Genomic DNA, 27,929 nt, shown 5'->3' with positions numbered 1-27,929 from the left:
GATAGAAAGTCTTCCTCTCTGCTGGACTTCATAGAGTTATGTCACGGGAGAAGATAGGTGTTATAGCAGAACTAAATGCTTTAAGTTCACCAATATCAGACTTTAGATTCCTTACTTCATAATTTAAGTGTATTGTTATCTCGATGCAGATTCATAAGGAGTTAAGTATGAAGCTATAACATTTTATATAATTGTTTATGACAATTAATCATAATAGTCAGTTCTAATTTACAATGTAGGAATTAATGTTGTATCACAGAGTATCAGAGATCATTTGGACTATTTTGTTTATTACAGACCCTTCGGCCCTCAAGGTTGTGCCGGCCTTTTATCCTACTCTGAGATCAGACTAACCTATATACCCTACATTGTACTAACTTCCATGTGCCTATCCAAGAGTTGCTTAAATATCCCTAATGTATCAGATTCTATTACCACTGCTGGCAGTGCATTCCACACATCCATCACTGTCTGAGTAACTAACCTACCTCTGACATCTCCCAAACCTTCGTCCAATTACCTGAAAATTATGCCCCCGCGTGATAGACATTTCTGCCCTGGGAAAAAGTCTATGCCTATCCACTCTATCTATGCCTCTCAACATCTTGTACACATATATCAAGTCACCTGTCATCCTTCTTCGCTCCAATGAGAAAAGCCCAGTTCCCTGAACCCTTCTTCATAAGACATGCCCTCCAGTCCAGGTAGCATCCTGGTAAATCCCCTCTGCACCCTCTCTAAAGCTTCCACATCTTTCCTATAATGAGGCGACCAGACCTGAACACAATATTCCAAATGTGATCTATACAGCTGCAGCATAACCTCACGACTCTTAAACTCAATCCCGCTGCTAATGAAAGCCAATACGCCATACACCTTCTTAACAACTCTATCAACTTGGGTGGCAATTTTGAGGGATCTATGGACATGGGCTCAAAGATCCCTCTGTTCTTCTCCAGTGCCAAGAATCCTGCCTTGAACACAAAGTTTGAATCCAGCTTTTAAAAATGGATACTTAATCAAATGAGAAAAACTAGACTCTCAATCTGATATCATTTCTTTAAAATATTTTGTTTCAATTTGTCAAAAGGGATTTAGTGACAATGTGGCCTAAAATGGCTGATTTGTGATTCTTTGGTTGTGTTGGTGTATGTATGCTCCCTTTTACATCTTATAGCCTGCCTCTTTGGCAGAAGAAGAGAGGCTTCTGCTAAGTATTGCATTTCTACAAATCAAAGTCTTGTGACTTTGCTTATACTGATAATTTTACAAGTACTTGTGGTTCAATTCATTTATCTTACAGAGGTTTGGCTATTTTCCAGTGGCAATACTTCCAAGGTACTTATCATTTCTGAGTAGTGTTCTCTTTTAGCTTCTTGGCATAAATTCAAAGGCTGCATGTTGTGTATTTTGTTTTCATTAATTCCGATTAACATAATTAACACCTTAAACGTTTAATTGAATTGGTCACTACCCTTAAATATTTGCTGACATAGTCTTTTTCATCACGAACATTGTTATTAACATAAACACAAACAGAAGTTGGTGGAAAAACTCAGCAGGTCTGGCAGCATCTGTGCAGAGAAAGCACAGTTAATGTTTTGGGTCCGGTGACCCGTCCCCAGAACTGAGGAAGGGTCACTGGACCTGAAACATTAACTTTGATTTCTCTTCACAGATGCTGCTAGCCTTGCTGAGCTTTCCCAGCAAATTCTGTCTTTGTTTTGGATTTACAGCATCTGCAGTTCTTTTGGTTTTTACTGTTATTAACATCTTCACCATTACCATGAATATGGCCATTACCACAATCATTAGGTAATGGTGTTGCACCATGTCTGGAATAGTCGTATCAAATTGTACACTGATGCAGTCTAAGTATGGACTTTCCCACATCCTGTGATAGTCATATTTGGCCTCACGTTTTGGCTGAATGTCCCTTCAGGTGCTCTGACAATATAAGACATTGGCCAATCTTTCCACCCAGGCTTTAAGGTTAGCAGAGCATTCAACCTGTTCCATAAATTCATAGAGGTCTACAGCATGGAAATAGGCCCTTTGGTCCAATAAGTTTACGTCTAGAATTGTTCCGTCCCTGCTATGTTTGGTTGTGGCTTTTCTTCAGTTGTTTCCGCTCTTGAGAAGTTATGTTGGCTTCAGGTTGTGATCTAAAACTGGTGCTTCGATTTTTAGCCTGTTTCCTTACAATTCCAGGAGTGGGTACCCATTATTCGATTGCACTGCTCTGCAACTTAGTAGCTTGAATTTTCAGGGAGGAGAAAGTGAGGACTGCAGATGCTGGAGATCAGAGCTGAAAATGTGTTGCTGGAAAGGCGCAGCAGGTCAGGCAGCATCCGAGGAGCAGGAGAATCGACGTCTCGGGCATGAGCCTGAAGCATGATTCCTGAAGAAGGGTTTATGCCCGAAACGTCGATTCTGCGCTTTTCCAGCAACACATTTTCAGCTTGAATTTTCAGTTCAGATTCAGTAACATTAGGGTCTTGCCTGTTCTTTCCATGATTAGATTAGATTACTTTAGATTAGATTACTTACAGTGTGGAAACAGGCCCTTCGGCCCAACAAGTCCACACCGCCCCGCCGAAGCGCAACCCACCCATACCCCTACATCTACCCCTTCCCTAACACTATGGGCAATTTTAGCATGGCCAATTCACCTGACCTGCACATCTTTGGACTGTGGGAGGAAACCGGAGCACCCGGAGGAAACCCACGCAGACACGGGGAGAATGTGCAAACTCCACACAGTTAGTCGCCTGAGGCGGGAATTGAACCCGGGTCTCTGGCGCTGTGAGGCAGCAGTGCTAACCACTGTGCCACCGTGCCACCCATCTTTCATTTAACCAAGGATGGAGCAGAGAACTTGTTATTTCATTGATGCCTGCCCCAAAACCAAATTTCCTGAGAGCCTCTTTCACAATCTGAGGTCTGTTGTCCAATAGTAATTCTTCTGGAAAATAGTGTAGAACAAAGATTATTTTCAGTGTTCTGATTAAAGTCTGCTTATTATTGCAACGCGGACTATATACATTTTCCCTTCAAAATCACACAAATACATTGCTCATCTTTTCCATGTTCTTTCTGGAATCCTTGATGAAATAAATAGGTACGTGGTTGTTTTTGGCACTTGTTTGACAAGATAAATGTCTTGCCCACCACACTGACTGTTATGTTTTTACTTTGCATTTCATAACACCTAGATGTTCCTTGTGGAATTCCTGTAGGATTTCTTTTTACAGTACAACCACTTGATGCTCATGTACCAGTAAATCCTCCACTAGTGTTTGGTGTGGTTTTGTGTTTAGTACCTTTACAGTAATTGTCTGCTGGATTATATTTCAACTATCTTTGCGGACAGAGCTTTCTGATTTTGTGCCACTTTTTCAGATTTTTGAGCTGCACAGATGTTGCCTGGGTTTTGCTCAGTTACTGGTGAAGTGTTGGTTGTTGCCTGATATAAGACTCAAGACTTTCAGCAAGAATAAGTCCTTCTTTTTCTGCTTGATCCAGGTATCAGCACTACGTACACTTGGCCTGGAATATAGACTACTTCATAGTCAAATCTCAACAGACTAAACTTGAATCGTTGCAGCGTGGTGGCGTTTTTGAAATTCTTTTGAACTCAATAATGTTACCAAAGGTTTGCAAACTATCTGGGCCAGGAATTTCAGTCCCACAAGGTACTCTGTGAATTGTACACAGCCTGCATAAACAAAAAAGCTTCCAGCTCTATGGTAATATGCTCTGTTCAGTCTCCATAATACCTCTTATGGTAAAATAGACTGGATTTCTGTTCTATCAGATTGCACTTGACTAAAGGTTGGTCCTAGTCCAGTGGACAATGCATCCATGACTACTATAGAGAATAAGTCTAGATTGGAATGGGCTAATATCAGCAGAAAATGACTTCTCTTTAATCCTTTCAAAAGCTGCAGGGTCCCTGACTTCAATAGCATTACTAGTTTTGTGTCAAGAGCTTTCATATGAGCACAACAGTGAGTGTGGTGGACAAGATATTTGTCTTGTCAAACAAGTACCAAAATGTTGGGATAAACTTTTCCATTTTATTAATCATGCCTAAGAAGCACTCATTCACATTTTTGGAAGCTCACCGATCTTTCTTGGATTCTGAGATGTTGCCAGACTGGATGAGTTTTTCCAACAAAATGAACATGCTATTCACCAGTTTTATGGACAATTCCCAATTCTGAACACTTTTATAACTAAAAAGTGAAAGGATTGATAAAGACTATGTTTGTTTCCCTCCCTGAGGCTGCTGGGATAGTATCCCCAGGATTATGTCATCACATGAACATTAACTCATGACCATTGAGGTCATAATGACATCACTGCTTACCTTACAGGCCTATCTACATTATATCAAACCTTATTACTCCCATTGCCTACCATTACAAGTCAATGTTGGTGCAGGGGGAGGTGTTAGGCATGAAAATGGAGTTAAAGAGCTAATCTTATTAAATATGGAGCAGGGGTTGAAGTGTCAAATGGCTTTCTCTCATTTGTTGTGTTCATTATTGGCTAGGAATACCATGGTGAGTAACTCACTTCCTGATTCCCCAAGGCCCAAGTCAGGAGTGCGATGGATTAATCTCCATTTGCCTGTATGAGTGCAGCTCCAAGGACATTCAAAAAACTCAACATCATTCAGGACAAAGTAGCTGGCTTGATTGGGCACCACATCCATGACTATGCATTCTCTCCAGCAATGGTGAACAGCAGGGTGTGTTATCCACAAGGGACACTGCAACAACTCTCCAAGGCTCCTTGGACAGCTCCTTCCAAATCCACTACCATTATGAAAGATGAGGGCTGTAGATACTGGAACACGACAAAAGCCAGTTTCCCTTCAAGTCACTTACCATCTTGGCTTTTGGAAATATATTGCCATTCCTCAGTGTTACTGTGCCAAAGTCCTGGGACTACCCTCTAACTGTGGGTTGACCTACAGCACATGGAATACAGTTCACCTCCCTCCCCCGCAACTTCTCAAGGGAGAATGAGGGATGAGTTCCAAATCCCATAACTGAACAAAACAAATTCCAAAACTGATGCAAAAGAGAACTCTGATGGTGATAGGGAACCTTCTTTTGTTTTACAAACATGGGGATATGGCTTGCTTGACACTGAGCTTGCAATGCAGCCGTCTGTTTTATGTTTGTGATGTCAAGGGGTCAGATGGAAACACAAGAGAGGAAAAAAAAAGGAGTAGTTAAAGGGAACATTGAGGGAATGGGCAATAATCACAAGTGTGTGGTTCAGGATGGTAAATATAATAGTAATAATAAGGAAGGAGATAACATAAATGAACACTTTAGATGTGTTCCCAGACAACCTAATTCCCTGGCAGTTGAGCCAGATGGTTCTCAGAATTGGGATGCAACAGGAAATGATTCGGATAGATTTATCTGGAATCAGTGCCAGGAGATATCATTTCCAACGGCTGGGGGCTGTTTCCATGTCATCTGCCTTGTGTGTGGCATTTTGCTTGAATAAATTGTATAACAAATGTAAGTCATTCCTCAGGCTAAGCAACATCTTCCATTTAGCATTTTTCCCATTCACCAGTTTTGCACCCTGAATTTAGAGAGTCATGGAAGACAGAAGGAGGCCATTCTACCCATTGCACCCATGTCAGCTCTTTATCCAACTCATTGTACATCCACAGTCTTTCGCTTCAATCCTGTAGCTTTTTTTCCTTTTTCAATATTCACATGGGGTCATACAGCATGGAAACAGATCCTTCAGTCCAACCAGTCCATTGCTGACCGTAATCACAAACAAAACTAGTCCCACCTGCCTCCACTTGGTACATAACCCTTCAAACCTTTCCTGCTCATGTACTTATCCAAATGTTTTTTAAATGTGGTAACTGTACCTGCACCCATCACCTCTTCTGAAAGTTCATTCCACACATGAACAACTCTCTGTAAAAAAAAGTTGTCCCTCACATCTTTTTTAAACATTCCTCCTGTCACCTTAACAATATGCCCCTAATCTTGAAATCCTCCATTCCAGGGAAAAAGACACTTGCATTCACCTTATCGACATCACTCATGATTTTATAAATCTTTGTAAGGTCACGCTTCAACCTCCTACGCTCCAGTGAAAAGGTCCCAGCCTATCCAACTTCTCCTTATAACACAAGCCCTCCATTCCCAGCACCATCCTGATAAATCTTTTCTGAAACTTCTCCAGCTTAGTTATAACCTTCCTATATTCACAAAAATACCTCTATCCACGTACCATTTAACTATTGATTCATCCTTTTAGTCAGTGCTTTCCAGATATTAACAACTCACTGTGTTAAAATAAATTATTCTTATTCCACCCCACCAGTCTCTTTTGTCATTTATATTAAGTCTGTGTCCTCTGGTTACCAGCTCCCTTGAAACAGTTTCCCTGAGTTATTGATCAAAAGCGTACATTATTTCAAAACCTCTACTGGATCGATCTTTGACTTTTTCGTGGGTTCAAGTTCTACTACAGCAGCTGGTGAAATGTAACTTCAGTTGATAAAAAATCATTTGAATTGAAAGCTAGTCTCAGTAATGGTGGCTCCAGAAATAATGCACTGGTCTTTTTGTATACCTCTTGTGGGGTGATGCCCGGTGTGCGGGTCAATGAAAACTCATTGTGGGAGTGTTTGAGAGAGGATGGTAACAGAGAGGTCTAACATCTCAAGTCAGAGATCAAATCCATGCTGGATGTTAACTGATGTCTCAATTTCCTGCTGTGTGAATCCATTTTACACATTTTCTTTCAAGATGGTGGCTGAGTAGCAAAGCACCATGGGCCTCCTCAGCTCAGGAACCCAGAGCTTGTCTACTCTGTTTGCTTTACTTTTTCTTTCTTTCTATGCCTTTTAACAATATTTCCTTTTATTATGGTATTGACTTTCTTTTAACAATTTTGGCAGAAGGCGTCTTGTCCAAATGATGAGGTGGCTTGCAATGACCCGGAATGGCAGTATAACCCTGGCACCTGACGAGGCAGTCTCTCGGTCTTGTCCAGGAGGGGCGCTAGCGGCATTCTTGCCCTAGTGGGGAGGTCTTGTCCCCTCATGGAGGTCTACTTTGATGGCTCCTGGGTAATCCAATGACCTAGTCCTGGCGTGAAGGTCTAGTCCTGGCGAGAAGGTCGAGTCTTGGCGTGAGAGTCTAGTCTCGGCGTGAGGGTCTAGTCTCGGTGTGAAGGGCTCGTCCTTGCTTTGGAGGCAGCTTCCAACTTTTCCAAAGGCTTAGCATGGATGTTTTGGGTCAGTCTTGATCCAATTTTCCAGTGTACCCTGAATTCAGAAGCCGTTCATTGAACTGTGATAAATGCTTACTACTCTTTCTTATTAATGACTTCTATCATTAATTTAGGCTCTGTGGTATGGCGACTTTTAAAGCTTTTAATTGTTTTTTGCAAATATACATATGACAATAAATTACTGTTCTATTCCACGAGGCACCTTTACTACCACCCTCCTGACAGAGGGCAACTTCATTGCAGGTCATTCTGGAAGTTAATAGAGGCAGATCTTACACTATGTTTTTCGGGCAAAACCAGTGGCTCTATGGAGCTATACTTTCTTGTTTAAACCTTTGAGATTTGATAAATGGTACACCATGGTGCAATTAATTATAATTGCCATTCAATCTCTCATACATGATGGCTCCTTTAATTAGATTAGTCCCTTGTAACCATTTACAGATAGTAGGTGTTTGCATTTAATTGATTAGGATTGTTGGTTATTGTGCACTTGAAATGACAAAGTAGTTGTGAAATTCATAATGTTTGTCCTGTAACTGACATGGACTATGTATATTAAAAAGGTGATAAAGAATGTTAATTTCATACCGGGATTAAGATGGCCTGTTCATTATTGTTACATCACTTTCTTGCAAAAACATCTCTTCCTGTCATTTTACAGCATCGCATGTAAAGTCTGGTAACATTATCATGATACCTTCTCCGATGTCCCTCTGATATTAAACTCACTAAAATCCGATAGGTCACAACTGAAGCAAGTACCATATTTGAGGATGAAATGAACTCAAATAAACTGACAACAGTAATGCTCCGAAAAAGGTAAATTGCACAGAATGTGTTGTGTGTTTTGAAAGAAAATTATATTGGATTGTACTCCAGATTGAAAGGTGCTTTTGTGTTTGCAACTTAGAACAGCCACTCAGTAATACAGAATGGGAATATTGCTGAAAAGAGAGACTATTACCATAGCTTTCCACTTTGCACTTCTCAGGACTAAAGCAAGATGGCAAATTACAAATGATTACAATTTACATCAATGTATACTAGCTGTAAGTTGTTGTGACTGCTCGAAATTTGGCATTCATTCAATTGGCCTGAGAAGTGCAAGAAGAAAAGATTTGATACATATTTTTGAGCAATATTTTATAGCAATGCAGAATCTGAAGCAGTCTGTGAAATGTTACCGACTAATGTTAATTTTAAACAATAATTATTATGTAACTCATGTTGAGACAGTTGCATTTTAATATTTTATAATGACTGTAACTTGTTACCTAGTGCTTAGTGATAGACAGATTTAGGGAATTTTCTGTAGGCTCTTTGGGTGCATTGGTTAGTGACAGAAGAGTACATACTTTGACAAAGTAATAGTGTGGAATTGAAAGTGGGTGGGTTCGCACATGATATTCAGTTTAGTGGTTTGGATATTGATTTGCCATGACTTATTTCTCTGTCTGTGAAATGGAGACCACATGGTCATTCAGTTATACGTGTATAACACAGTCTAAACGTGTGGCGCTGGAAAAGCACAGCAGGTCAGGCAGCATCTGAGGAGCAGGGGAGTTGACGTTTTAGGGCTTCAGGCTGGTAATTCAAGAAAAAAAATTAGTTCCAATTGCTTGCCCCGTACTACCACATCTAATGAAACAATACAGGGTCAGAATCATGGGCCATGCCCAATCATAAAAGATGTACATCTGACAATAGTCTTGTAGTTGCTGTCAATTCAGTATGTTATGGCATAGATTCTAGACTTGACAGGCTTTTACTTTCAGGCAGCTACATAGCATCATGCCATGTATGGAGGTACTCACCTCACCTTCATCTGTATAATAGAGACAAAGTAGTCACTCAGTTATGCATGTAATATATACAGTAGAATCAGTACTCACAGACATCAAACTCTGTGACTCAGCCAGTGATATTGCAGCCCTCGTAAATGATTAGTGTTGTAAATGAACTTTGAGATATGTGACGCAAGACGAACTCATGTTTTGTGGCATATGACATGGGGCTAACATGTAGGAAAGCACAAAGCAAGTTATGCTGACAACAAGTGGCCACATCATGGAGGCAGTAACTGAACGTGATAAGCTGGTTAATGACAGGAAGTAAATACTCATGACTGAAAAGGTAACAACAGCATGACAGTTGTGAGCAGCCTTTTTTCTAACACTGAGCTCAGAACTGAAGCTACAACTACAACCAAGAGTAAAGTGCAACAACCAAAACTAAAGACAACAAATATATAACTGAAGCACAGTGAGTGCTCTATTTCTCTCCTTTTAATAGAAACAGGAGCTTGCTAACTCATTGCAAACAAAAGGAGTCTTAAGTGATTCAGTAAAGATGGTTCCAACAAGCTCCTAAAACAAAATACAGCTTAAAAGTACTGAAACATACATTGTAACAATGTTGGTGGGACCATTGCAACCTTTGTCAAAGTATCAGAGGATTTTATTGTTCTTAATCCTTCATAGTCAAATTTCTCCTCACTTTGGGCTATCTCTTAATCCTTTTTAGGGTGGTGCTGAAAAAGCACATCAGGCCAGGCAACACCTGAGCAGGAAAATCGACGTTTTGGGCAAAAGCCCTTCACTATCTTTTGTTCCTTGTCAGTTATCTGCTACATAATGAAATAATGATTGATTCTTTCTTTGAATAACTGAAATTCTGATGGAACGTCAATGGTGTGTCAATCCATGCTTATGTCCAGACATTGCGGAATTCTGCCAGTTTCTTTTTCTGAATTAATGATTGAGAAATTAAAAAAAATCTTGTATAACATCATTATTATTTTGGGCACAAACTCCACTTGCAGGCAAAAATCTTACTACAAGCCTTCAACTTCCAAAGAAAAAGCAAGAAAGATAACTGCTGCTTTGAAAACTACAACATCAATGAAATGAAAGAACTCTTAAAACCGTGATTATAGAAAAGAAGACAGAAGCCAATACAAGCAGAAAAAAAGCTCCACTGTTATATAGATTCTTGCTTTTACAATTTTTAGAGAGAATAAAGAAACAAAATAAAGACGGGAAACAATCATCTGATCATAGATTGACACGCTATTGACATTCCAGAAAGGACCGATCATTATTTCATTATGTAGCAGATAACTGACAAGGAACAAAAGATAGTCAAATTTCTCCTCACTTTGGGGCTATGAAGGATGAAGAAGAATGAAATCCTCTAGTATTTTGACAATGGGCACAAGGGTCCAGCCAACATTTTGCAGATTTTAGAAGTCCAAATTAAAGATTATATTAGTTTTAGGATACACAGGCTTGAGTTCATGTTGCACTGCCAGGTAAAACAATCAACCAATTCAGAGCAAAATGTCAATGCAAATATACAGGATGTGCTTTCAGCAAAGCTAACTTAGCTGGAAGTCTTATGGAACTAGTCATTGCCTCTACACCCATCAAATTCTTCAGAAAAGCAGTTCTCCACAAGCCTGAAGAATACAACCAGTTCTGATATAACATGATAGTTCAGTTCTAGCGTGAACTTGCGTTATAAGTCGCGCAAACACCGTGCCACTTAAACTAATGGGACCAGAATCGTGTAATAACCAATACATGTAAGGAAACTTTATACTCTACAAAAGTGGTCTAAATTCTTCAACCACATTAAAGCTAATTTGTTATAGAGTTGTAGAGATGTACAGCACAGAACAGACCTGTCAGTCCAACTCATCCATGCCGACCAGGTATCCCAACCCAATCCAGTCCCACCTGCCAGCACCCGGCCCGTATTCCTCTGAACCCTTCCTATTCATATACCCATCCAAATGCCTTTTAAATGTTGCAATTGTACCAGCCTCCACCACTTCCTCTGGCAGCTCATTCCATACATGTACCATCCTCTGTGTGAAAAAATTCTTTTATATCTTTCCACTCTCATTCTAAACCTACGCCTTCTAGTTCTTGTCTCTCTCACCCCAGAGAAAAAGACTTTGTCTATTTATCGTATCCATGCCCCTCATGATTTTATAAACCTCTATAAGGTCACTCCTCAGCCTCCGATGCTCCAGGGAAAACAGCCCCAGTCTGTTCAGCCTCTCCCTATAGCTGAAATCCTCCAAACCTGGCAACATCCTTGTAAATCTTTTCTGAACCCTATTATGTTTCACAACATCTTTCCAATAGGAAGGAGACCAGAATTGCACACAATATTCCAACAGTGGCCTAACCAATGTCCTGTACAGCCTCAACATTACCTCCCAACTCCTGTACTCAATACTCTGATCAATAAAGGAAAGCATACCAAAAGCCTTCTTCACTCTGCTATCTATCTGCAACTCTACTTTCAAGGAGCTAAGAACCTGCACTCTAAGGTCTCTTTGTTCAGCAACACTCCTTAGGATCTTATCATTAAGTGTATAAGCCCTGCTGAGTTTTGCGTTTCCAAAATGCAGCACCTCACGTTTAGCTAAATTAAACTCCATCTGCCACTTCTCAGTCCATTGGCCCATCTGATCAATCCCATTGTAATCTGAGGTAACCTTCTTCACTGTCCACTACATCTAGTGAAGAAACACGCATTATATCAGAACTGACCAAATAACTACTTTTTTCACCTTAATTGTTTGTTCAAGAAGGTCACACTTAATTGCATTTACTAAGGTTATGGTCAAGAAGTGTGGTACAGGAAAAACACAGCCAGTCAGGCAGCATCCGAGGAGCAGGCGAGTCGATGTTTTGAGCATAAACTCTTCATCAGGAATTCCTACTGAAGAGCTTATGCTCAAAATGTCAGCACTCCTGACCCTCAGATGCTGCCTGACCAGCTGTTTTTTTTCCAGTGCCACACTTTTTGACTTTGATCTCCAGCATCTGCAGTCCTAATTTTCTCCTTTACGAAGGTTATGTTCTTACTAAAAAGGTTTATAACATAGTGCAGACAAGAAGGGCCCAAGACACGAATGCTTCAAATCCACCTGCAAAAATACACCCTCTTTGGACTGCAAACACAGGTGCATTTTCAAAATTTGCTCAATTCAATTTCTCTCTGGAGACTTTCAGATAAGGGGCAGGTAGCATCTCCTGTTCTTCTCGATTCAAAGGCCAGATAGCTCTCAGAACAGTTCTTACCTTTATTTTCGTTAGGTTCACATGTTTCATTTACTGAATTAGCAGAGGAATTGCTTCTACTGATGAGAAACATAGCCATTTCTTCTTATAATTGCTTCAATGGCTTAACTAAAAATAATCCCAAAACTATTTACCTTAAAATCCATGCTAATGTGGAAATGTGTCTGGGCAGGCAGAACAGCTTAATAATTGTTCAACAATTGCATGTCTCTTTATTGCACATGTACAGTTTCTTCTTATCCCGGAGTAGGGAAATCATATTTACATTTACTGCTTTGAAAAATGATCCCCCTGATATTTTTATTCATATTCCCTTTTTTTGAAGCTTTAAGATGTCATTTGCCTGGCTGAAGCACTGACAGAGATTGCTCCATTATTATTAATGAGCTACCTGGTGAAGGAGCATCACTCCAAACGCTAGTGCTTCTAAATATACCTGTTGGATTATAACCTGGTATTGTGTGATTTTTAACTTTGCCCATTATTATTGCTAGAACAAAGAGCAGCCACTAATTTCCCCTTTCCTCATGATCCTCACATATTCCAGTTAGTCTCACAGAGTATCCTCAGTCCCACTTGAGTGCCTCCTGAACAGGGGCATAACGATTGAGTTTAAAAGGACAAGAGCTCCCGCAATTCCCTCAAAACTGATCGAAAGTTAGGACTTAAAAAGCTAGTCTTGCTGATGGAAATAAATTGCTACACACTCTCCTGCAAGCAAGAAATCATTCAGTTTATTTCAGTCATGATTGATGAAATAAGATCCCAGCATACACTCTGACGAACTGACCTCTTTGCCCTGAGGGGGTACCTTGGGGAAACAAACTCAAGAGCCTTCAGGTTGACGTCTCTGGTGTTAAGTGGCTGTGTTCGTACAAAACCTATGATTAAATGATAAAGTGTGTTTTACAACCTTGCCTCAGGCAGCAGAGACTTTATGCCGTTAAATTTGCTGCTATTTATTACAACTGGTGAATTGCCATATGCATGCTCTTCCTTATCCTTCAAGTCTTAGTATGATTTATCTGGTAAGTTTAAGAAGGATGTTGTTAAATTGGAGAGGGTGCAGAAAAGATTTACAAGGATGTTACCGGAACTGGAGGGGTTGAGTTATAAGGAGAGGCTGGATAGGCTGGGACTTTTGTCCCTGGAGCATAGGGGGCTGAGGGCTGACCTTATAGAAGTTTATAAAATCTATGAGTGGCATAGATAAACTGAATAGCTAAGGTCTTTTTCCCCAGCATAGGGGAGTTTAAAACTAGAGGTTTAAGGTGAAAGAGGAATGATTTAAAAAGGGGAAACGTTTTCACACAGAGGGTGGTGTGTACATGGTATGAGCTGCCAGAGGAAGTGGTAGAGGCTGGTGTAATGACAACATTTAAAAGACATTTGCACAAACACATGAATAGGAAAGGTTCGAAGGGATATGGACCAAATCTAGGCAAATGGGACTAGTTTAGTCTAGGAAATCTAGTCAACATGGACAAGTTGGACCAAAGGGTCTGTTTCTGTGCTGAATGACTCTAGGACTTTAGTGTGAAATGCAGTCTGAATTTTAGCGCTGAAGGAATTAAGTACTTTCACTTCTCCCTTGCCCAATCCCAAATAATTGGCTCCCAATTTCTGCATCAAGCACTTTTAGGTAAAGTTTAACAAGGTAGAGCTATTGCCAAATTGCCCTAACCTCAACCTTGACCACCCAACCACAGACAAACACCCTAATGCTGAATCACTGAGATATTTCTATTGTATCAGGAACATCTACCTATTATCCAAAAAAGATTATTGTTTTTGACAATACTAGAACAATGGATGTGATATTGTGCCCAGAAGTAACTGACAGAGGAGTAGATAATTTGAATGGATTTAAGACTGGAGGAGATTGCACAGACAAGAAGTGGACAAATCAGTGAGAAAAGGATTTTGAAAACTAAGTGCAGTCGGTTCTGCTATAATGCGTGTTTCTTCAACACGAACCGGCTTTAACGCAATTGAAGAATTTACACCGTTATTGGTACTATGCGAAACATTCCTTACCTGTATTGGCTTTAATACAATTCTGGCCCCATTAGTTTGAATTTCGTATAATGTGAGATTGCACGAGAATGGAACTATTGCTTTGTTTCAGAACTGACTGTACTGGGAGTCATGAGCCATTCTAAGACCTTGAGTGGAAATTGAAGCAAATGTGCATAGTACCATAAAGCAAGGAGAGATCTGAGTGTGTCAGCATTTGGAGAGGTATAATTGGGAATGGGTACCTCTTGATTTAAGGATCATGATGGGGATTTTGAAGAAAAATATACTGTGGCAGGCAAACTATCAATCACAGCCAGTGTACCGTGTATGTCAGCTTGACTGATGAGTTGGGTTACTTGACTTTGAATAAACATTAGGCTAAGTTGGCTAACATTCTCATCTATCACGTGTAAATGCATTTCCTGTAGAGGCCGAACAGGGAGGATGGAGAGCTCTAATCCAGGACTATTCAGACCAAGGTGTCACTTCTACTGCTGTTTCAATTTTAACAGTCTTATACAAAAATTCTTCTGTGGCCTCACCCACCTCTCCCATTCACCTCCCCCCACTCCACTCAACCTTTGTAATCTCAAAGAGTCACAGAGAGGTCTATTCCACATGAAAGTGTCCTTCGGTCCTTTGGCCCATTGAATCGGCACTACTCAAAAGCAATCACAAAACTATTCTCATTCCATTTTCCAAGACATGGTCTATAACTTTGTATGCCTTGGCATCACAAATGTAAATATAAATACTTCTTAAATATCCTGAGGGTTTCTGTTTCTCCCACCCTTACAGGCAATAAACTCCAGATTTCCACCTTCTCTGGGTGAATAAAGATGTCCTCACATCCTCTGTAAACGTCCTGGCCTTTACCTTAAATCTATGACCCAGGGTCATTGATCCAGACACCAATAGGAAAGATTTGTTCCCGTACACTGTCCATGACTGTCATCATTTTATACAGCTCAATCAGGTCCTGCCTCAGTCTCTTCTACTCCAAGGAAAACATCCCCAGTCTATCAAATCTCTCTTCATAAGTAAAAGGCAAGTCTTGGGAGATATCCTGTGCACATTCTCTACTGCAATCACATTACTTGTCTAATTATGTGGATTCCAGAATTGTACACAATACTTTAGTTGTGACCTGACCAATGTTTTATACATTTCCAGCATAACTTCCTGCTTCTAAGCCCTTCCTCCTCTCTCACTCTGACCCTAACCCTAACTCTTAGCCTTGGCTAGTCCCATACACCTTCTTAACCCCTTTAACTACCGATCCTGCCACCTTAAGTCTCTACAACACTGTGATTTCAGCATTCTTTCAATTCTGACATCAGGTAGATCCTCATAGCATCCCTTAATTTGTAATCACTTCCACATTGGCGATCTTGACTTTAATTACCTGTGTCCCAAATTCTGGAATTGCCTCTCTAGATCTCTCTTGGTCTCTTTCCTCCATGCACTCCTCAAACTTTATCTCTGACATTCTTTTGATCATACTGTCCTCATGTGGCTCAGAACCAAATATGATTAAGGACATCTTGAATAATATTATTATGTCATAAGTGCCAGATAAATACAAGTTGGTGCTTCTTTGTTTGTTATCCTTCAGGTTTAGCAGGCATGGGGATTGAAATTTACCACTCGCCTGTTGTCAGTTACCTATTACCCAGACTGACTGAGGCACTGGAAGAACTCTAAAGTAAGACAGTTAATTTAGTGCTAATTTAGTTTTAATTAAAACACTCCAACTCAAGGAGAATGCCCTTTCAATATGATTCTAACTCAACATTGGAGAATAGTAGCTGCAGTGTGTTACCTTCATAATCACTACAGCAATGATTTATTGGAGTGTTTTGGCAGCTAAAAGGTGACATAAATCACTCCAGAACTGGTCTCACTTTTAATTGATTCTTTCTCCCCACTCAGATGATAAATATCATCTCTGATTCCTCGGTTAATAAATTACAGTTTGATAGCCTGCTCTTACAGCCCATCACTGTCGAGGACAACATGTCCATCTGTAACATTTCAATTTCTGGTGTCAAGACTGACAGCCCAATAGAAATAGATTTAAAATTTCAGCCTAAATGTTAAGTCTTTATACTTTGTCCACACACAAATCCCATTTGTGAGTTTATTTTCCAAGCCTTCTATGATGATGAGCTGTAGTACTGGCTTAAACTTGAATACACCAAGGACAGTAATAATAATTTCTATTTGTATAACATTCTGGTGTTAACACGGTACTAAGGTTCATAAATTAGTCTGAGTGAAAATATCAGGAGATAAAGATTAGGAGGGATGTCTGAAGATTGGATTGATGAGGTGGCAGTTTAGTGCAGGTATAATGGTAGAAAATTAAAGTTTAGGCAGATGATTCAAGATGACTAAAGTATCTGTCACCTAAAGTAGGGTAATGAAGGCTGCACTGAAAGAAATGGAGAATTTGAGGAGATTTAATAGTGGAGGAAACTGCAAGGATCATAAGACCAAAGATATTGGAACAGAAGCAGGCCATTCAGCCCATCAGGTCTCCTCTGTCAGACAATGAGATCATGGCTGATCTCTTAATCCTCAATTCCACTTTCCTGCCTTTTTCCCATAACTGTTGATTTGCTATTGGGTTGGATAAAGGTAAGATAAGGATTTTGAATTCCATGTGTTGTGCAGCTATATATGGAACTGAAAGGTGACAGAAGGACTTTGAGGATGTAACAAAGTGGTTAACAGCATCATCACTTGGAGAGGATAAGTTAGGTATGAGCAGATTATCAATTTGAGGATAATTATGGCAATTCTGAAGGAGAATGAGCTTGAGGGAAGTGAGCCTCCAATGTCAGCTAGTGTGAAGGCTGGAAATGAGGGTTCAGAGGGAAGGAGTTGAGAGAACAAGAGATGAGACATATGCCTTTTGGATGAAATGAGCTTGGATAGATTGGGAGAGGTTACAGTATGGAACATTTTATGAAACTGGCATCATTTCAGTCACTTAGCTGGGGTGAAATTTCAAGATTCTGTCCAATTTTTTTTTGAGTTCCAGTTTTTGGAATTTTGTATCTTCACCTACCTTACAGAAGCAAAAATCCAAGTATTAATGAAAAAGATAAATGAAGGTTGTTTCAGATGAAGCTAGCTCACTTCTACTAGCTAGGTCAATACACTGCAAGACAAACACTACAAATGGGTATTGCTTCAAATACTCATCAGGCCTGGCAGTATCAAATAAAGAGAAAATGCATTTATATAGCATCTTTCATGATAACTGGTGATCTCAAAGCTCTTTACAGCCAATTAAATACTTTGAAGTGTTGTAGTCATAGTATCAATTCACATGTGGGTGTTCAATGATCTGCAATGTAACAATGATTAGATAATCTGCTCTTAATTGAGGGATAAACAATAGTCAGGCAACTAAGCATAAGTCACCTGCTCTACTTTGAAACAGAGCCAGGGGATCTTATGCATCTACCTACCAGTGCAGGCAAGGTCTCTGTGTGATCTGTCGTCAGAAAACTAATACCTCTGACAGTGCCTTGGGGTGTCAACCTCAAGTCTCATGCTCAAGTCACAGAGTCGGGATTCAATTTATAAACATCTGACTAAGAAGTAAGGGAGTTAATGAGTATTCTGTAGCCAAGATCTTAAACCAGAATCCCTACAGAGAGTGAAACAGAGTTCACATTTCAGGTTGATGTTGTATTGTCAGCATGTTGGTCCAGCAAATTTTCATTTTAGAGTTCTGACATCCACAGTATCTTGCTTTTGTACTGGTATAAGAATGTTCACCATAGCATAGGTTAGCCCTTTCACCTTCTTTAGGAGTGATCTGACACATAATTGATGTCTAGGAAATGTAATTGTGGAACATTTAGTAAACAGATGAATTAATGCATCTATTAATGTTGCCCCACTGCTCACTGGTATCATGACCAGATACTTACTGTACTCCTATACATTCCTGATGAAAAGCTGATGCTCGAAATGTCAATTCTCTGCTCCTTGGATGCTACCTGACCTGCTGTACTTTTCCAGCACCACACTACTGCGACACTGTACTCCAGCTCTCCTAGCCATTTAATTCAGTTGATCAAGTTAATTCACAAAATGAATAATTGAAGTTACAAGAGCAGTTCAGCTATGTCACATTAATTCAACACTAACTCTGCGCTGATTATATATTTACAATGGAGATAAGTGCCCTTTGATTGATACAAATTGATGATATTAATTTAGAATAAGACACCTCAAATGTCACAGCCAATCTACTGAATAGATTCACAATTATTTATTGGAGGCGAGTAACATTTCTGAAACAGTTACAAGCTTGTCCTTATGTGCTGGAGTGACTGATCCTGCTGACAATCATGCCATTTGAATGACCATGTTGGTCTGTCAAAGGATTCCTGGGTCCTCAGTTCCTGGTAAATTCCTAAGTGATCTAACTGGCTTATATCTAGCCTGAACTCTCCCATGCCCGATAGCCCCCAACCCCCCACACTAGGAGGCCTTGTTATCACACAAGATGAAGTGAGGACTGCAGATGCTGTAGAGTCGAAAAGTGAGTGCTGGAAAAGCACAGCAGATCAGGCAGCATCCGAGAAGCAGAAGGCCTTATGCCCAAAACATCGACTCTCCTAATTCTCAGATGCTGCCTGACCAGCTGTGCTTTTCCTGCACCACACTTTTCGACTCTTGTTATCACTTAGTCTGCCATTACACATTACTTATTGTCAGCACTAACACTCTCCATTAACAGCTATTCACCCTCCCAGCCAGATCGATATCCTCTCTGTTGTCTGTCCTAAGGGCTTTTCTCTCTTTGGGCTCTACTCCCACCTATCATTTACTCCTTACCCTCTCCCCCTCCACCTTGTCTTATGCAAGTAAACTCATACTTTCCTAGCTACAGGGTGGCACAGTGACTCAGTGGTTAGCACTCCTGCCTCATAGCGCCAGGGATCTGGATTTGATTCAGGCCTCGGGCAACTGTCTGTGTGGAGTTTGCACATTCTCCCCCTGTGTCTGCGTGGGTTTCCTTCGGGTGCTCCAGTATCCTCTCACAATCCAAAGATGTGCAGGTGAGGTGAATTTGTCATGCTAATGACCTGATGAGAAAGTGCTTTTGGATTAATGCTTTGGCTGGTGGAATGTCAATGTAGTTAATATTGTCTGGGATTGAAGGGTAGTCTTAACAATGAAACTAAAACCAACCATTGTAAAAACCCACTTGTGTTCTTTGGAGAGATGGAACACCACTAAACACATATGCACTTGCCAATGTGACACCAAAGCCTCAGCAAAGGGGTTAAAACCTTGATCAATGGGCTGAGGAGTGGCAGTTGGAGTTTAATTTAGATAACTGTGAAATGCTGCATTTTGGAAAAGCAAATCAGAGAGGACTTACACAGTTAATGGTAAGGTCCTGGTGTGTGTTGCAAAACAGAGAGACCTTGGAGCGCAAGTTCATAGTTCCTTGGAAGTGGAGTCCCAGATAGACAGGATAATGAAGAAGGCACTGGTCAGTGCATTGAGTATAGGAGTTGGGAGGTTATGTTGTGGCTGTACAGGACATTGGTTAAGCCACATTTGGAATACTGCATTCAATTCTGGTCTCCCTGCTGTAGGAAGGATGATGTGAAACTTGAAAGGGTTCAGAAAAGATTTTCAAGGATGTTGCTAATGTTGGAAGATTGGAGGCTGAATAGACTGGGGCTGTTTTCCTTGGAGCATCAGAGGCTGAAGAGTGACCTTATAGAGGTTTATAAAATCATGAGGGACAAAGATAGGGTGAATAACCAATATCTTTTCCCTGGGGTGGGGAGCCCAGAGCTAGAGGACATAGGTTTAAGGTGAGACGTGAAAGATTTAAAAAGGGCATTAAGGGTAACTTTCTCACACAGAGGGTGGTGTATGTATGGAATAAGTTGCCAGAGGAAGTGGTGGAGGCTGGTAAAATGAATAGGAATGGTTTAGTGGGATTTGGGCCAAATGCTGGCAACTGGGACTAGATGAATTTAGGATACCTGGTAGCATGGATGAGTTGGATCAAAGGGTCTGTTTCTGTGCTATGCATCCCTATGACTCTGTGGATCTTAAATTGTTAACTGCTATTTCAGCTTATTTTGGTCTGTTCAAATGTAATTAAGGTGGACGATGATTCTCCCATCTCATGAAAGAAGTAAAAAAAAGCCAAAACTTTCTAAAGGTTGAGCTTTGGTATAAACATATATGGTCTTATAGATCCTTAACCTTGTATCAAACCTTCTCGGTCCAAAAACCAATAGAGTTACATTTGTTCAGGTTGTATGTTTGCTCGCTGAGCTGGCAGGTTTGTTTTCAGATGTTTCATCACCATGCCAGGTAACATCACCAGTGAGCCTCCGGTGAAGGGCTGGTGCTTGGTGTATTTATGTGTTTTGGTCTTTTTAAGGTGTGTGATATCATTTCCAATTCTTTTTCTCAGAGGTTGGTAAATGTGGTCCAAATGGACTTGTTTATCGATGGAGTTCCAGTTTGAAAGCTCGGCGTCTAGAAATTCTCGTGTGTGACTCTGTTTAGCCTGTAATAGGATGGATGTGTTGTCCCAGTCGTGTCAACCTCTGAGGAAAAGAACCGGAAATGATATCACCCAGCTTGAGAGATCAAGGCACATAAATAGGAAGTGGGACAGAATGCCGGCGCTTCACCGGAGGCTCTCACTGATGATGCTACCAAGTATGGTGACAAAACATCTGAAAACAAACTTTCCAGCTCAGCGAGCAAGCCTACAACCTGAATCTCAACCTGAGCTATAAATCTTCTCAAAACTCACAGAGTTTGAAAAGCTTCAGTCCTTCTGAATTTAATTACCTCACTCAATCCTGTTGTTCCTTCTGATGAACACATAGTCATGCAGCAATAGACATCACTCATTTGCATTTACTTAATATATTTCAATCAACCTAGTCAGACACATTATGACACACTTCTGATACAGGTGGGACTTGAACCCAGGAGTCCTGGCCCAGAGGTAGGAATACTACCAGTGCACCACAAAACCTCTCCCTCACTAACTTTCTTGGTATTGCTAATTAAGAGTTACGTGCAGATCCAAATAATGTTTAATATCATAATGTTCTCTTTAATGAGCCACTATCATGATGGCTTGTCTGTAATTCCTGGTGCATAATGTTTTATTTTTGTACATGCCTTTCCATTTTAATTGATTTTAAGCTTTTTCTTTTCCAATCATCAGTCTGACTAGAGACTCTACATTGGCAGGAGGAATCAAGGCAATTTTTAACACCATTTCATCTCACGTGTTTCGACTTAGTTGGCAGGAAGATTTGTGTTTCCTTTGTGGTATGGAATCAGATGTCATGTTGTGTTTGAGCATTGTTTTTTCAGATTTCATCTGAGTTTAAATCCAATTCTGACACTGAATATAATCTAGTCTCTGTCAGCTGAAAACTGCGTTGTTAAAAAGTGGCATTTTTTTTAAAGTTAGGTTTGAATCAAGTGTTCAAGTTATAGTGAGAATTTAGGCTCTTTTGATGCCTAATTAGATGGACAAAGTTAAAAATCACACAACACCAGGTTATAGTCCAATAGGTTTATTTGGAAGTACAAGCTTCCGGAGCTTCCAAATGCTTCCAATATAGTTGGACTATAACCTGGTGTTATGTGATTTTTAAACTTTGCCCACCCCGGTGTAACACTGACACTTTCACATCTTAATTAGATGGTGCAGTACATTATTCTTAGCTTCCCCTCCACATACTCACTTCCGAAGCCTAATCACTACCCAGCATGGATAGAGCAGGATAGTTCCCTGAGAATGAGGTGATATATTGAGTTAGAATCTTCTCATTTTGGAAGAATTTTTTCTTAGAACCCTTCATACAGAAAGAGGCCATTCATCCCATCAAGTCTCTACCAACCCTCTGAAGAGCATCCCATCTCCCCAACTGATAACTTTGCATTTATTATAGCTACCCACCTATCCTGCATATCCCTGGGCACTATAGTGCATCTTAACATGACCCATCCACCTAACCTACACATTTTTAGACTGTGGTGGGAAGAGCCCTTGGAGTGCAGGTTCATAGCTCCTTGAAAGTAGAGTCACAGGTAGATTGGATAGTGAAGAAAGCGTTTAGTATGCTTTCCTTTATTGGTCACAGCATTGAATATAGGAGTTGGGAGGTCATGTTGCAGTCATACAGGACATTGGTTAGGCCACTTTTCAAATATTGCATGCAATTCTGGTCTCCTTCCTGTCAGAAGGATGTTGTGAAACTTGAAAGGGTCCAGAAAAGATTTACAAGGATGTTAGAGGATTTGAGTTATAGGGGAAGCTGAATAGGCTGGGGTTGTTTTCCCTGGAGCATCGGAGGCTCAGGGATGACCTTATAGAGGTTTAATAAACCATGAGAGGCATGGGAGCATGGATAGGATAAAGAGACAAGATCTTTTCCCTGGGGTGGGGGAGACCAGAACTAGAGGGCCTAGTGTCATCCTGTTTCCCCCCTCAGTCGAAGCAAAATGCTCAGAGATACTGTATTGTTTTATTTCCTTCATCTTTAGCCCAGACCCTGAAGGGAGAGAGAACGATCGCTCGTGTACATGGAGACATGAGTTCACAGTCTTCTCTGGAACAGCAGTTTCTCAATGAACTATATAATCATTTTAAAGGGAGGAGCATCCAGATAAGGCAACATATTTATTAATTGGATGACTGTTACAATCATCGAGTATCAATAGCAGAGACCAAGCCTTTTACTGTTATACAATGAATGTCCTTAACCTTGTTAACTGGATTCATATAATGGATAACTTTCACCTTGTGTTTTTTTTTGGATTTTCAAAAGACTTTATTAATTCTAAATTGTTTCAATTAAACAAAAACTGACTACTACGCTCCATGCCAGATGACAAGAGTTCAGATACTTTAAAAAGTTGGAATATATCTTTCACCTTGTTAGCTGACCTTGCATACTGAATGCTTCCAATATTGTTAAATGGCTCTACATAATGAATGCTTTTCCACATTGTTAACCCATTACCCTTCTTCCAGCACCCCATTGTTAATTGTAAATTCTTATCTGATCTAAATCATGCTCAGCTGAACCTCTTGTTTCACAAAACTCAGAACTTAACTCTTTTCCTGTCTACTTATACCCTATACACATTCTCAATGGGTTTAGGGTGAGAAGCAAAAGATATAAAAGGGACCTAAGGGGCAACTTTTTCACACGGAGGGTAATATGTGTATGGAATAAGCTGCAAGAGGAAGTTATGGAGGCTGTTACAAATACAATGTATAAAAGTCACCTGGATGGTTATATGAATAGGAAGGGTTTTGAGGGATATGGGCCAAGTGCTGGCAAATAGGACTAGATTAGGATAACTGGTCAGCATGAACCAGTCAGACTGAAGGGTCTTAGTGAGTTTTGAGAAGATTTGTAGCTCAGGTTGAGGTTTTGGATGTAGGCTTGCTCGCTGAGCTGAAAGGTTCAATTCCAGATGTTTGATTACCTTACTAGGTAGCATCTTCAGTGGACCTCATTCTAAGCAATGCTGAAAATTCCTGCTTTCTATTTATATGTTTGGGTTTCTTTGGGTTGGTGATGTCATTTCCTGTGGAGAAGTCACTTCCTGTTCCTTTTCTCAGGGGGTCTAATTCGATGTGTTTGTTGATAGAGTTCTGGTTGAAATGCCATGCTTCTAGGAATTCTCGTGCATGTCTTTGTTTAGCTGTCCTAGGATGGATGTATTGTCCCAGTCGAAGTGGTGTCCTTCCTCATCCGTATGTAAGGATACTAGTGAGAGAGGGTCATGTCTTTTTGTAGCTAGTTGATGTTCATGTATCCTGTTGGCTAGTTTTCTGCCTGTTTGTCCAATGTAGTGTTTGTTGGGGTAATGTAGAGTAGTGAAGGGTCTGTTTCTGTGCTGTATATCTCTATAACCCACCCAGACACAGGGAGAAGGTGCAGACTCCATAGAGAGTCATCACAAGGTTGAAATTGAACTTGGTCCTCTGACACTGTGAGGCAGTACTGCTAACCACTGTGACATCAATACACCTTTCTTCCCCGAATTACTATTGTCCTAAATCAAATTGAGCAATCATAACTCAGTTGCTCTGGGCACAAGTCATTTTACCAAGCCTGCAGATGCTAATTGGATGATGATTGTTATGCATGTGAAGACATGGGAAATAATAAGACCAATTCTTCATCTGGGGTTTGAAACAAATTGGCACATTTGGGCAGTAAGGCACAAATGTTTAAGGATTTTCTGTAACTTTCAAAGATCCTGGTCTAACTTTGACAAGATAACTTAATTGTGAACTTGTGTTCATCACAGACAACAACCCAGCCCTTTCTTGGAGAAAATGCAGAAAATGAAGAATGCAGTAATAGAGGTTTTTGAGGGCTCTGGTGTGACATGCCACAGTGTGGAAGGAGATTGGTTTCCTCTATGTTTCAATTATTAGATGCCCTGCAGAAAAAAAACAGGAAGCAGGAGCCAACAAAGCTGGCATCTTTTATACAAAGAGTTCTGAAAGAGTTAATGTTGAAGTTGCATTAGCTTTGCCTAACCTGATGCTAGTCTTGAATGAGATCCTGATTGAAATAGACTTGACATACTTGATTCCTGATAATTTTAATTATCGCTGGAGAGACACACCTTTTTGTCAAATCTTTTCATCTTACACTCATCTGGACAATCAAAAATGCCAATGTGAAGGGAAAACAACATCAATACTGTGTGAGAACAGAGAGCTGACCAGTGGAGTCTGAGTGGTAGAGGTATTGTGATGGAGACTGCACCAGTTAGGTGATGACTGGCAGTCAACTACCAATCTTTGTTTAAACTTTAAAACAGGCAGTTTGACTCGGATTGGTCAAGTGTGGGAAGTGAACCAGAGAATGGCTGTCTCCTATTTTGTTGAGATAAAGCTGGCGCAGTTTGTTCTTGTAAAGGTGTTTCTTACAAATTATCTTAATGATTGGAAGTAAAACATTTCCAGAAAATGTGTCCTTGTTCAGTAATGCTCAAGTTCTGTACCACCAAATTACCATTTGTAATTATGCCTAACTAGGTAATGCTAATTAAACTTATTTCTATAATGCAATTAACTATACCTTGTTCTGTAAGACTCTATAGCAGACTATTGTCTGTCTTGATAATCAATTCCACCCTCGGACGACTGTGTGTGGAGTTTGCACATTCTCCCAGTGTCTGCGTGGGTTTCCTCTGGGTGCTCCAGTTTCCTCCCACAGTCCAAAGATGTGCAGGTCAGGTGAATGGGCCATGTTAAATTGCAAATAGTGTCCAGGGATGTGCTGGTTAGGTGGGTTAGCCATGGGAAATGCAGGATTACAGGGATATGGCGGGGGCGGGGGGGGAGGTGGGTCTGAGTGGAGTACTTTTCAGAGGGTCAGCAAGGATTCAATGGGTCGAATGGCCTGCTTCCACACTGTAGAGATTCTATCTATGATAATTAAACAGGCTTTTAGACTCAGAATAGAAAGAAGGACCTAAAGGGGCCCCCCCCACTTCTGTTGGGAATCTCGGGTGGAAGCATGCAAGTTTTATGCCCTGGGTGAGCCTGTTTATCATATTCATGTTGATTGTTTTCCTTTGCAGCCTCTGGTTAGTTTTTTGAAGAGGCTGCTCCTCAATTTTTGGCTGCTGTTCAGTCCCATGCTGCTGATCTATGGGCACTCATTCTGGGGTGGGGCAGATAGGTCACAGGGTCTCCTCGTGGATCTGCTCCTGGGTTTGGCCAAAGTGGCTATTAGCAGGTCCAGAAGGTGGGCTGGGGAGGTAGGAGGTTGTCATTCCTCACTGTCTGCCCCTCTTTTGCAATTGGTTGGCCTCGAAAGGGTATGCGGTGTTTACCGGAACAATAAAGGCATTAAGAGACCAATGTGCACCACCTTTAAGTTGAGAGGAGAAAGAATTAGGAAGGGCCTGAGGGGCAACTTCTTCATGCAAATGGTACATATATGGAATGGCTGGCAAAGAAAGTCGGTTAAGGCATGTAAAATCGCAGCCTTCAAAAAATCATTTGGATAGGTACATGGGTGGGATGGGTTTAGAGGGATATGGACAAAATTCAGGCAATTGAAACTAGCTGAGTGGGCACCATGGTCAGCATGGACCAATTTGGGGAAACGGGCCTGTTTCTATGCTGAATTACTCTATGGATCTGTGACTCTATGACACAGGGGCTGAAGTGCATCATCATTTTGATTTAATAAGTTTGTTTCCTTATTTAAGTTTCTGTTAACTGGTAATTTGTATTTTGTTCCAGTGCCCCATTAGGGGCTGTTTAAACCATTTTTATTTAGATTAAAGTAGTAGAAAGATGAACTTCTGTCAGTGACTCCCTAACTTAACCACAAACCACCAGCAACTGCATTCAGAAGATGCGGCAGAAATATTGCAGAGATGGCAAGGTGTCTGGGTAATAATCTGCATGTTTAAAATAATGGACTACCAATCTGGTCAGTTGATTCAGACACTTGTATTATTTCTTCAGTGTGCCCCAGGTAGAGCTATAAATGTCATAAACAAAATCAGAAATCGCTGGAAAATCTCAGCAGGTCTGGCTGCACCTGTGGAGAGAGAGAGATCAGAGTTAACGCTTTGAGGGATATGGACAAAATTCAGGCAATTGAAACTAGCTGAGTGGGCACCATGGTCAGCATGGACCAAATTGGGGAAACGGGCCTGTTTCTATGCTGAATTACTCTATGGATCTGTGACTATATGACACAGGGGCTGAAGTGCATCATCATTTTGATTTAATAAGTTTTGTTTCCTTATTTAAGTTTCTGTTAACTGGTAATTTGTATTTTGTTCCAGTGCCCCATCAGGGGCTGTTTAAACCATTTTTATTTAGATTAAAGTAGTAGAAAGATGAACTTCTGTCAGTGACTCCCTAACTTAACCACAAACCACCAGCAACTGCATTCAGAAGATGCGGCAGAAATATTGCAGAGATGGCAAGGTGTCTGGGTAATAATCTGCATGTTTAAAATAATGGACTACCAATCTGGTCAGTTGATTCAGACACTTGTATTATTTCTTCAGTGTGCCCCAGGTAGAGCTATATATGTCATAAACAAAATCAGAAATCGCTGGAAAATCTCAGCAGGTCTGGCTGCACCTGTGGAGAGAGAGATCAGAGTTAACGCTTTGAGTCGAGTGATCCATCTTCAGACACAACCTCTTCAGAAGATGCTTCCACACCTGCTGAGTTCCTCCAGCAATTTCTGATCTTCTTTCTGATTTCCAGCATCCGCAGTCCTGTTTTTGTTTAGAGCTATCTGTGTGTGCAGGTTATTGTGTATTTTGCTGTTCTATTTATATTTGTCAATTCTTTTTCAATATCTGGTCATTACATTTCAGAGTTGTATAGTCATCTCTGCTGCATAAATAATTCCAATTGCTCCTAAACTCAAAACTCTTTCTCCTCACCAATGTTCTAAGCATGTGTTTACTTTCTGTCTGTCTGAGTTAATC

Source organism: Chiloscyllium punctatum, chromosome 12, assembly GCF_047496795.1.
Source record: "Chiloscyllium punctatum isolate Juve2018m chromosome 12, sChiPun1.3, whole genome shotgun sequence".
NCBI classification, from domain to species: domain Eukaryota; kingdom Metazoa; phylum Chordata; class Chondrichthyes; order Orectolobiformes; family Hemiscylliidae; genus Chiloscyllium; species Chiloscyllium punctatum.
Note: the sequence above shows the minus strand (reverse complement) of the source record.